The sequence below is a fragment of the Protopterus annectens genome, chromosome 1.part0 (genome assembly GCF_019279795.1).
Source record: "Protopterus annectens isolate FY-2018-M chromosome 1.part0, PAN1.0, whole genome shotgun sequence".
Lineage (NCBI taxonomy): Eukaryota > Metazoa > Chordata > Ceratodontiformes > Protopteridae > Protopterus > Protopterus annectens.
The window spans coordinates 1,989,262,726-1,989,275,794 of record NC_056725.1 but is presented as its reverse complement, the minus strand read 5'-3'; positions in this window follow the sequence as shown (position 1 = coordinate 1,989,275,794).

Sequence of the window (13,069 nt, the reverse complement as noted above, 5' to 3'; positions counted from 1 at the left end):
AGCCACCAACCACCAGACACTTTTGTGGAGGTGGGTGGCACCCACACCCTGGCCGAGGATCGTGCAGTTAAGGCCACAGGGCACATCTGTAGTCCACTGCTGCATATACATCCGCATCGGTACAGGTAGCTCATGCATATCTGACATGTCATAGATATATTTTGTTGCTGCATAGTAGTGATAAACAGATGTGCATATGTGGTAGTATTGTGGACATGTACTGTTGATGTATTGTAATGCTTCACTCACCCGGTAGCAATGACACAGGTGTGGCCACTGACTTTGCATCTCTCATCCCCTTTTGTAGGTCCCTACGGGATACCACCAAGGCAGCAGCCTGTAGCTGGTGAGTATGGCTTAGTTAGATGCTTGCCAATACACCAGGCATGTAATGGCGATGGTATATTCCATGCAGACATCTAACACACCTACCCAGAATGCATGCTGTACATGTGCACATATTGTTGCTGTTAAATGCATGGCATCACAGGGCTGACCATGATGGGGTATTGGAAGGGTAAGTCAGACACCTGCATGCTAACTAACATCCTGTAATTGCAGAATGTGTCCACAGGGAGTAACGTAATGGTGGGAGGCATGGCCTACAGTAGGGACATATTTGGAACAAAACCCATATACAGTGCAGGACCAGTGTATATACCAGTAGGGCAATGGCAACTGCTGCAGAGTTACACTATGGCATAAGGCATTACTATGGCCCACATTATCAGCAGGGTCTAGACTGTAACATGTGGTGTTCAGTGTATGGAGCACTGCAAAGTGACACACTTGTGTAGGCCTTACTTGTTATGCATCTGCAAAAAGGCTGAAGGAGGGAGGGTGTCAGCATGACACACCAGTGCACTGCAGAAGGGATCCTAAGGATGCTAAGAATGGCTGTATCTGCACATAGTCAGGTTCAGGAAATGTGGCAGATGTAACCCTACCCCCACAGCAATAGTGACAGCAGTGTGTGAAAATCAACAGATGTGTACATGAGTAGACCTTGCAATCATGCAGGTTGGGGGGGCATATGTAGGGCAGACTGAACATGCACTGGCAAATGCAGATGGCCCATGCTAGTATTCCCCTGCCAGGAGTAGTGACTGCTGTAGTACACATAACAAGAGGTGCGACAAACCATCATGATAAGGGTGTGCACACATATGCCCACACGGAGTGTATGCATCGTGGTCAACATCTGCACATCTAACACATTTTGTAGACACTGCATGTGAAAGTACAGGGCATATGTCGCATATCGGGCTCTTGTACTGTTAAGATATACGGTAACGTGGTCCCAAGGCAGAAGGATGGGTGTGTCATATCAATTAGGGTGTGTGCACCCCCCATAGCCATTGTATGCTTTGATGGTTGTCAGTGTAAGAGTATTGGATTGGTCATATATGGTCTGCTGATGTTGAGAGCTGTAAGTCAGACATCAGGCATTCACAAATGACATCTGTCCACATATCATCCCAGGTATGTGTTGCTGAAAAACATAGGGGCTGTGAGCATTAAAGCTGACATAACTGACACAGTAGTACACATTCAGCAATGGGTTGTACATCTGTGAGGTGTGGTGCACAGTACATGGCAGGGTGCAGAACAGCTGCACAGCTATACTGTGTACATGGGTGCAGTAGTATCCAGGGGAAGGGGAATCAACTAGTGACACAGCACATGCATCACACACATGTATACTGTTGCTAGCATGGATTGACTATAGCTGCACTGCATGTTGTTGTGTACTGTATGTTATGCATGTTGACAGATAGGTAATAGAAGGACTGTGTATACTATCATTGTACAACCTCACCTGTATGTGTGTGTGTGTGTGTGCATCCAGGTGGGTAGTTAGTTTGTCCATAGGGTCATTCTGGTGAAGCGGAGGGAGGTTGATGCCTGTAGGATGCATGTGTGCATGTGTTTGTGTTTGTTTGGGTGGCCATGTATGCACATGTGTGATTGTGGGGTGTTAATACAGCAGTACTTCCCTTTGGGATTGTGCAGTACATGGACATGGACTGCCACATTACACACCAGGAATACTTGTCATGTATGTAATCACAGGACAGCTGATAGTATAATAAGGTCTGTAGCATGGAACAGGCATTGAGAGGAAAAGTAGACACTAGGTGAACCCTTAATATCACATTCAGCATAGTGGTGACCTACAACTCACGTATGCAGCACTACAGATGCATTGGGGAATTACTAGTCAACACCAGGGAGTGTATCCATATACTTCACTTGTTACATGATAGGCTGATTGAGCAGCATATCTGGCATGTACTGAGCATTATATACACATGACACTCCAGTGTTTGATATTATGGAGTGAACATAGCAGCCCAGACACATATAGCGGCCATGCTCATGATGTCCGGACATACACAGAGTGAACACTAAATGACAGCAGTGAGGCCATAAAAAACAACTACACACAGGTCAGGCAGGTAATGTAGTAACAGGTCTTGTGTTGTGATCGCTTCTCTAGGCATTTAGAGGACTGATATGTTAATGAACGGTATCAATGTGTGTATGTTACCAAGTGTGATGCAGGATGGGCAAAACATGGAAATATATGTGGGGCTGTCTGTAATGTCACAGACAGGTAGGTATTATGGTGGTGTGTGTGTGTGTGTGTGTGTGTGTGTGTGTGTGTGTGTGTGTGTGTGTGTGTGTGTGTGTGTGTGTGCGTGTGTGTGTGTGTGTGTGTACTGTTAGGTAATTATGTACAGGTTTTAAAGTGTGTTTATTGTTTTCCCCCACAGATGGCCAGGTGGGTCAGGGTCCCTCCTGCATGCAATCTGATGTTGGTATCCATACAGACACCAAAGATGATGATAGTACTGTTGAGGCACAGGTGGGGCTGTCAGGGGCTAAAACAGCACCATCATTTGACATCCCCCTTTTAGCCACCCAACCCCGTACACAGTTTCAGTGCCTATACATACCCCATCACCAGTGTCCATAACGGAGGGACGGCTGGCATTTGGTGGCAGTGCACAGGAAAGTGTGGTAAGCATGCCTACTGTGTCTGGTCACAGCAAGCATAGCCAGATGTCTGGCAGGGTACCACATAGGCAGATGTCCCAGGGTGCTCGTGGTAGGGCTGCTGGACATCATGCCCCTGGTAGAGGCGACATAGCTGGTACCAGCAGGCACATGTTTCAGGCTGTCATGGTGACACAGGCACTTATGGAACATTACACCAGACAGGGCCTGAGGCTGCAGAGGGCTGCTCTCACATCTGCAAGTGACAACTTCTGTAAACTGTGTGGTGCCATCTGTGCTTATACTGAATTGATGGATAGATGGTCTGGTGAGATGATGGCCCTCATCGACCATGGTATGTCCGTGCTTGAACGTGTGGTGGGGGTGCGGCGATGGCAACACGTGGACGTAGGCCAGCAACACCAAAAATGGGCAATCATCGTGGACATGCTAGGACACCAAGGGGCTCCCATAGTGGCAGTACCAGCCCTGGCAGTGCAGGGGGGGTGCTGTCCACACCACAGCAGGACATGAGCACGTGGTCCTGGCCAGTCCCAGGAGGGACCTGGTACCAGTGGACATTTGTCATCATCAGGTGAGAGTAGCACATTGAGGTCTGTACCTGAACGTGCCCATGGAAACCCTGGCAGGCACAGTCCATGTGTCTATGGCTGTAGGCAGTGAACTGCAAACCCTGCCAGGTATGGTCTGCAGCTGTCTATAAACACCTGTGTAGGGCAGCCATATGGCAGAACTGTGTGCATACATACCCACACACTATACAAATACACCTAGGGTAACCCCATAACTGCACACACCACATCACTATGCCCAGTCCACATCAGTACACCCCTCACCCACACACATGGTGTCAAATGTATGGCTCTCCCACGGCCTCTGGCACCAAAAACACACCCTGTGCATATGATGATACCTGTGTCACATCCCTGTTATCCATACTATCAATGCAAGGACAGGCTAATATGGTTCTGATGCACATGTTGACTGCACTACAGTGTACCACAGTACTGCAGTGTAACATGTTGTAAGGAGTAAAGTGCAATGCATATATGTCAGGTAGTGTAGCCGTCCAGCAATGGTGCATTATAGCTATTAGTAACACTGGTTGATTGTGGTCTCTATAATGTTATCCATTTGTCTTGTAGGTGTACATGCATCAGCACAAGGATTGTCTGCAATCATATTCCACAATGGGGTAAGGCACTGTGGCGACACCATAGCTGAGTCATATCTGGGGTACAGTTGAACACATGTGACAGGTTAGTATAGCAGTTATTGCCGGTGCCAAATGGACAGGTGACCCGCTGGGGTGTGTATAATCTGCAACCTGATGTAGACCCATCCACATGCATGCACACTGTTACTTGGCAACACTGGGACTAGACCCCTACCTAGGTATGTAGTGATACTGACATGTGTGACTTCCATTGAACACACCACACAGCGTTTAAGGTGAGGTTTGTCCCAAGTTACGTGTTACATGCAGAACATCCTCAGACATGTGCATTATGTTAATTGGGGATGTAATGTGTGTATATGGACAATACATAGTGTGACATACCTTCATATATACAATAACAGACACATAACAGGCAGACACATATCTGAGAGATCAGCGACTATCGCTGCTAACAAACTTCACCATGTGTCTAATGTGTTACAGGTTGGCTGCACCCAGCACGTGCATAACTGGCCTGGAATGTGGTATCAGTTACCTGTATGGATGATGGTAACAGTAGTAACCATAACGTGGTACGTGAGACATATACCTGGTGTACCTTGGTGTAATGACAGTGAACACAGCACCCACATCCCCCAGTGGATATTGTACTCCCTGTAACCCATGATGACACTCTGATATACCCACCATCACACATTGGCCACGACTGCAATACAACCCATTGTAGATCCCAACAGTGGTACTACAGGGACATGCATCTAATGCACATGCCACACGCATAGCAGGGTGTTGCATTGTCATGCCTCATCGATGGGCAGCAACAACACTATCTGTACTACCATGTGGCAATGGTATTGTAATAGGAGTATGTGGCCTCGGAATGATGTACCCTACAAATAAATGAACATGCACGCATACACACACTTGCCAAAACACAATGGGTATCCCATGCCTATCAACCCATTTGTACTACACTGTTGTGATGGTACTGCAAGGCTTGTGTAGCCAGTATGGGGAGGAACTTGACAGGGTACATGTAATGTCCCATACAGCAGCAGCTACAACTGGCTATGGCAATGAGTGCTGTGGTGGTTGTGAAGGCCCTCATGGAATTTCCACGTACAGGTATGCAAACACACAGACACTGCTATACTCAGTCATGCACTCATACACATGTGTCAGTACTGTGGTGCATCTCTACAGGTGGTCATAGCTGTGTACCTAGATATTGTCCAAGGAGATATGGGTTGTGTAGGGGTTGTGTGTATAGTGGTATCCTGCCACCTGCCATGTGACAGCAGGCAAGCCATCGACAGATACCACTGTGGTTACCCTCAGGGTGGAAGTGAAAATGCATCAGTCATTCTGCCAGGTGCTTCCTGCACATGGCCACTGAGGTGATGAAGTTGACATGCATACAACATGCATTACAGCACATGGTTAATGTCTGTGGTGGAGACCTGCACCCAAGCATCTTCAGTTGACTGTGGTAGTGAGAATGTACCTATAGCATGTGGTGTACAGGATGTTATCTCCAATATGTGCCAGTTCTTACACATCTGGGCGGACATGTCAGTGCCAATCAAGCTTAGAATGCCTGTACATATCCCAGTGGGATACCTGCCATCTGCACATCTGTACAGGGACTGACAGTCATCAGCTTGGCAATTAGCTATGCCATAGGATGAATGTGTTGACAGATAGACATTTGACAACAATATGTATGCCATAACTACATGTCAGGAGCCCTTGCTATCATGTGCTGTACAGACGGTAGTCTACAGTTACATTCTACATGTTGGACCATTACCCAGTAGGGGTTATATACTGTGACACAGCTCACACACCAGGGATACAACAGGGAGGCCTCAGAGTCCAGCTCTGCCTGCAGGTGTGCCTGTTGTCAGTACTACATTTAGCACTCTACTCTTGCATGGGTATGCACTGTCAACAGTAGTACCACCATCATACACTACATGCCAGTGTGACAGCATTTACCCTGGGCTACTACCCCTATATGTAACAAAGTCACACAGATAGCAGTGCTGTACAGCCCTCATATACATCTGTGTCCCAGAAATAACACACACACACCCCTCGCTACTGTAATGACAGCACATAGGCGCATGTATTGTACATGGTATTACATACATTTATTACAGATGTCATTAACCTGCTATATTATCAGACTGAGTGGTGTGAACTGGTTTCCAGGGCTAAACCATGCTTAGCAGGTATCAACATTGCTCCAATATAATAACTAAGCTGATTTTTGCACTGGTAAGTGAAGCCTACACTGTGTAAGTGCCCATATGTTTACCTGTAGATTAACACTGATTAACTTCATGCAATTCCATGCAAACATGCTTATGGCTGCTCAAAACTGCCTTAACCACTCTGTATCTGACAGCGCTTGTTCTGCCCAGCAACAAAATGAACAGCCCTTGCAGGTCTTGAACCCAGGACACTGTACACTAAAGTCACAACACTTAACCACTATGCCATGACCACTGTGAAAACAGCTGTTTTTTTCCAATATATCTGTCAATGCACATATTGATTTGTATTAAACAATTGCCTTTACTACCACACTTGTGTAGTACCTGTTATTAATATGACTGTTGCATCACATATGTTGTTTTAACATAATGTACACATAGCAGATACATACAGTTAGATACATCTGGGAGAGTATACACAACTGTGAGGTTTACACATGACAGGAATATGGATATATACATATAATAGGTTGATATATGTCTACATGTACATACACATGTATATTCATGCATATTTCTGTATACACATCTGTATAGTGCAACATATACATGGCCATGTGTACATCTCTTCATATGTACATATATGTATGTATATATATATATATATATATATATATATATATATATATATATATATATATATATATATATATATATATATATATTATATAGGTTCATAGGTTCATACTAGGCTAGGGCATTTATAAGCCTAGCCAGAGTGTGTTTGGCTTTCGCCACCCATTTTAAATTAATTTTGCTATGCCCTTTTTTGAGGTTAGTATACTGTGCCTCTGTCTAACAGTGACACAGAAGTCATACCCGGGGTAAACCTACGATGCTGACTTATATAATTGCTTTAGTGAGCAAGTGCCAGGTAACTTAAATGCAATGTGTTACAGGTAACTTAAATGCAAAAACGACAAACAGTAACTTTCTTTCAAGTGAAACAAGGAAATAAGTACAGTAAGCAATGCAGATATCACTAGGGATCCACAGAAGCACTGAAAAGCCGTGTTTTAGGTGGAATTAGCATTTCAGGGAAAACAAGCAAACAAACAAGCAGCATACAAATAAAGCTAGATTCAGCAGGCCTGGATCTAGTCTATGCTACAGCAAATAAGGTGTACCAATTTCAGTAAGAAACAATTCAAATATGCAGGCACTATAAGCCTTTAACCAGAAATTCCCAGCTCAGAAGGGCAGAGTCCAGCCTCTCCGCCCACAAGAGTGCAGACCACGAACCTTCTTAATGTAAAATAACTGGCCTGAAGCCCAAGTGCTTAAACCAGAACTAATACACTTTTAGAATAACATACACTGAGCCCTCAATCAGCAGTTCACAACTTAGAAGGATGTAGGCTACCTGTCCCGCCACCACAGTGCAGGCCACAAACCTTCCTAATGTAAAACAACTGGTCTGAAGCCCAAGTGCTTAAACTAAAAGGCTTAGAATGAGTTACACCAAGCAGTAATAAATACAATTGAGTACTTTTAAGATGACGCAAAAGCAAAATAAAGTAGGAAGAAACACAAATACAGTAAAAGCAGATTTTTTTTTTTTTTTGAGTGAGCAAATGAGATGGGCCCAGGAGTTACAGGACAGAAACAAGTGCAAATGTAGTCCTTCAAATCAGAAAGTTGAGAGAGATGGAAGACCGCCCAAATGGCCAATAACTACAAATTCTGGGCCAGAACCAATCCTTATGTGGTAGACAGGTTACCTAGTGCTTACCACTTCCACTGATAAGCTAGAAGGCTTCCCTCCAACACAGAATGGCTTGGGGGCTCAGAAGCTTACAAATAGTCCTGGATACAGCAAATCTGTATCTGGAACACTAATTACAGGAAAGGTAGGAAACAGGCTTACATTCTTTTTTTTTTTTTTTTTTTTTTTCAGAAAAGTAGCAAAAACAGTAGTAAAAACAATTCACATGCAGCGCAAGCTGGCACACTTGAGTATGTAGCAATATTAGTCCACACACAGTTTGAAAAAATGTAATTAAATTAAAAAGGACTAAAAGCAAGTGCAGAAAGGGTTTATTAGGTAGACTGCGGTAAATAGATGGGACTGGGGGAGTGTCCTAGATCAAATCTACAGTGGGGCGGGCACTGCAAAAGCCACCAAATTTAAACTACTACCAGAACAGGGAGGGGGGGGTGGGGAAAAGTTTCAACAGAGATGTGAGGAATCAGAGTGCAAATTATAAAACCCAAAAAATATATACTGATCTCTGTATATTTGCAGAACACTAAGACAACAGATATCTAAGCAACAATTTAGCTCTATAATACAGAATAATAAAGAAAAATATACTCAGCTCTATATATTTGCAGATAGTCTTGTAAGGCTGTTCCACTTTAAATGCAGACTGCTGCTATTAACAGTTCAAATTAAGGGAACCTTGAGTTAACAACACACAAGCAATAGAAACCACAATGGGGGTGGGGAAGAAAGTTTCAACAGAGATGTAAGGAATCAGAGTGCAAATTATAAATCCCAAAAATATATACTGATCTCTGTATATTTGCAGAACACTAAGACAACAGATATCTAAGCAACAATTTAGCTCTATAATACAGAATAATACAGAACAATATACTCAGCTTTATATATTTGCAGATAGTCTTGTAAGGCTGTTCCACTTTAAATGCAGACTGCTGCTATTAACAGTTCAAATTAAGGGAACCTTGAGTTAACAACACACAAGCAATAGAAACCACAATGATATATATATATATAAATATATATGCATATATAGATATATGTATATATAGCTATATATGTATGCACATCCTATGTGTACAGATATGCATATTTATGTAGATATATATGCAGATATCTATAACTATATGTGCATACATATCTATTCTGATATACCTATTACTGTCACTATATGTAGATATTCATACGTATATGTGCATATGTATCTCTATCTGTATATGTGTAGACATATATTGCTGTGTACATGTATATATCTGAGTGTTTATATATATATATATATATACATATCCATCTATGCATGTCGATAATTCCGTTAACTCTCATAGTTCATATCCATTATTTAGACAGGATATGGTGGCATCTGCATTAAATATGGTTAAAAGAAGAGTGGTGCTGTGTCTGACTCTATACCAATGTTCAGAGACTGCTACTGGTGTTACACAAGGGTCACTTTTAGACTCTATAGCATTCAATTTTATATTTCCATGTTTGCCTTTTAAAACACCAAATATACCAATAGCATTAAAACTATAGAATTTTAAACATCATTATCAGATTATGTGGCTTTTAATACATATGTATCCATACTATTTGAATAGTTAAATGAAATGGATCTTGACATCAATACATCTAAGACTTGTGTTATGCATTTTGGTTATTTTAAATCTATGCAACCATTTTTTTATGAAATCATGCTATACAGGAAGTGAGTGAATACATAGCATTGGTGTATACATAAGTCCTATCTTAACATTTACACGTCATGTGCTTTCTTCTGAGAATTTCTTTGACCAGATTTGTTGCAGTCCTACTGAAATTATTTACAATGTGTAGTAGGCCTATAGCCAAATACAACTCATTATTTTGCATATATACAAGAGGAAGCTTCTGTTCAAGGAAAATTCACTAAAATAATTATGGAGTGCCAGACAATCACATATCAGGAATGCTTAGCTAAATTTAACTTATTTTGTATCAGTTATCACTGGTTGCATGGCAGATTGAGCCAATCATTCATGATTAAGAAACACAGCTTTTCTTTAATTTTCAGCTGTAATCAGGGTTAAATTCTCTTAGGGAAAATTACACTTTTCAAATAACAAAATACAAATTACTTTTAGCTTAAGGTTTATCACCTAAACTATTGTGAGATTATGGAACTGACAGCCATTAGAAGTAAGAAAATGTAATTCACTAGATACTTGGTTTGGTTTACATGTCTACTCTATGGCTTTGGAGCATGTATTATGATGATCTTTGACCTTTACATGCTTACCATATCCTGTTTCACTTTAATTCAGATTAGACATGGTTTCCATGAAGGACCTGGTTTCTTTGTTTCAGATGCATTGCTTAGTTCTGAAGGAGTCAAATAAGGTGACTAATAAAGTAAAAATTTAATCTGGAGTCTAGAGAGCACAGGTTCAATTGCCACTTTCATTATCAGACTTGCAGCATTTGCTTAATGCCTTTCTTCGATTTTTTGATTCTGATAAAATTATTATTTTATGTTGATTTACCCAAGCATAGGCTGGCCACAATGATACAACACTAACTGCTGCACCATTGCAGCCAGCCTATGCTTGGGTAAATTAGGTAAATCAACATAAAATTATTATTTTATGTTGATTTACCCAAGCATAGGCTGGCCAAAATGGTACAACAGTTAGTGTTGTAACCTCACGACAAAAGGTTCTCCAGTCTGATTCTTGGCTGGGGTGCCTTCTGTGTGGAGTCTGCATGTCCTCCCTGTGGTTGTGTCAGTTTCCTCTGGGTGCACTGGTTTCCTCCCACATTCCAAAGACATGCAATAGGAGGACTGGATTCTATAAATTAATTAGCAAATGTATAAAAGATGCAGTTTCCTTTGCTCATTGAGACTGGTTTACAAATGTCCTATGAAGGTAGTCTCCCAGCACTGTTAAATAAAATTTCTGTTTGTGCATCCTAAAGTGTTATTCCTGGCTAAAGGCAAATATGTTAAATTCTTAATGTTATTTATTTACCAGCCTTAACATTTTGGTGCCATAACTCGGATCTAAACTTTGGTTTTGTTGCAAGGCAGTAGTGGAATAGGGCCCATCACAGACATTTCTATGAATTCCACACTGTTTTGTATGAAATAGTCAGGGACTTAAATATGTAGCTATTCAGGGTGTGCAAACATACTAACCTTGAGAGGGGAATGGTTTTGTAAAAAAAAAAAAAAAAAAAAAAAAACAGGTTTGTGGTTTCTCTCTTTTAGACAATTTTAGAGAAATGTAGAATAAGTGAATAACTGTGTTTTTGTTGAATGTCTGAGTTGTTTGTAAGGTATGCAAAGTAATAGTGGGAGGACCCCACAAGAAATGTGTTGCTAGAAGGATGACCCTACAGCAAATGAAAAAAGTTTATTAATGTATCTGCACATATAACAAAGGACAAATTAACACAATGAGGTGCCTTGTGCAGAGGGCAGTACCCTCAGAATTGAAAGGTAAGAGGTATGAGAGATGTTTTGTGTTGTTAATGTATAAATTAAATAGTGAAAAAAGGGAAAAAAGTGAAAGATAAAGTTAAAACAAGTTCATGAGCTTACAGAATGTTGGGACATATGAGTATGTGCTGTTAAAACAAATTCATGAGCCTATAGCACCATGGGATGTAGCTGTGATTGCAGGAAAGTACCCTCAGAGGGTCTGAAAGAGTGGTCAGTTCTGGACACAGTACCTATCCACCCCATTATCTTGATTGCAATGCTGAAGCTGTAACTTTTGAGCTTGCAGTGGAATGAAAGCAAGGGTATGCTGTGGGAAAAGGCTGACTGAAACCTCTCCTCTGTCACTGCATGGCAACAAAATTCCTTGCCTTTCAACTCTGTATGGTGTGTGGATTGATATAGTTATTTTCTGTCCTCTGAACTGCCAGAGTCCAGGTTTTGTAAGGTAAGTCTTTTATTTGTCTTTCGGCTTTTCCTGGTTAGGGGTCACCACAGAGGAACTCCGGTCCGCTAATGATTGGCAGTAGAGTTTTACGTGCTGGCTTGCCGGGCCTAACGCACAACCTTCAATGAAGGAACACCCATTCACGCATGTTGCCACACAGAAGAAGCTCTAACTGAGAATAGAACGGGCAACGTCTAACTGTGACGTGACGACGCTACCGCAGCACCACCACCGCAGTCAGGTTTTGTAAGGTAAGTCTAAAAATAAAATAATACGGGAACAAAGATAAGCAAGCAAGCAAGATCTAATCCCTGAAAATGGAGCACCTGCATATGTTATATATTATAATTATGAAAAAGAAAGTTGTAAGTATTTGCATGACAGGTTTCAGCTTGCTCAGAATGGTTCTGGTGGGGTATTTCCATTAAATAGGACTTATGATAGGACTAAATTGATGATATTGAAAGGTATTTTAAAAGGAAAAAAAACAAAGTAAGTGGGGCTCAAATGGCAATATTTTATTCTTAGTACACTGAAGCACTTAAAAGGGAAAAAGAGTCAGCATTAAGGGGGTTACAAGATGCTAATAAAAAAATGTTGCAACAGATAAAAGGGGTTAAAAGGCAGTACAGACCAGTAAAAAAGAATCCCTTTATCCTGTCTTAGCAGGTTTGAAACAAACTGAGAAAGACCAAAAGGCAGAAACTTCTGAAGAAGATGATAATCCTCCAGCAGCTACTGCACCCCCCAACCCCATATGCACGGGTGTGGCTATTTCCTGTACAAGATTCTCCTGTTTTACAGTCCACTACTTTTTGGTCAACTGTCCATAGGACACCCAGTCAGCATGATACTGTTACATCTCAGACTAGTTCCCTTGTTCAATCTTCATCTTCTGAACAGGCATCTGCAGTCAAGAGGGTCTTTTCTTCCTACCCTTTTC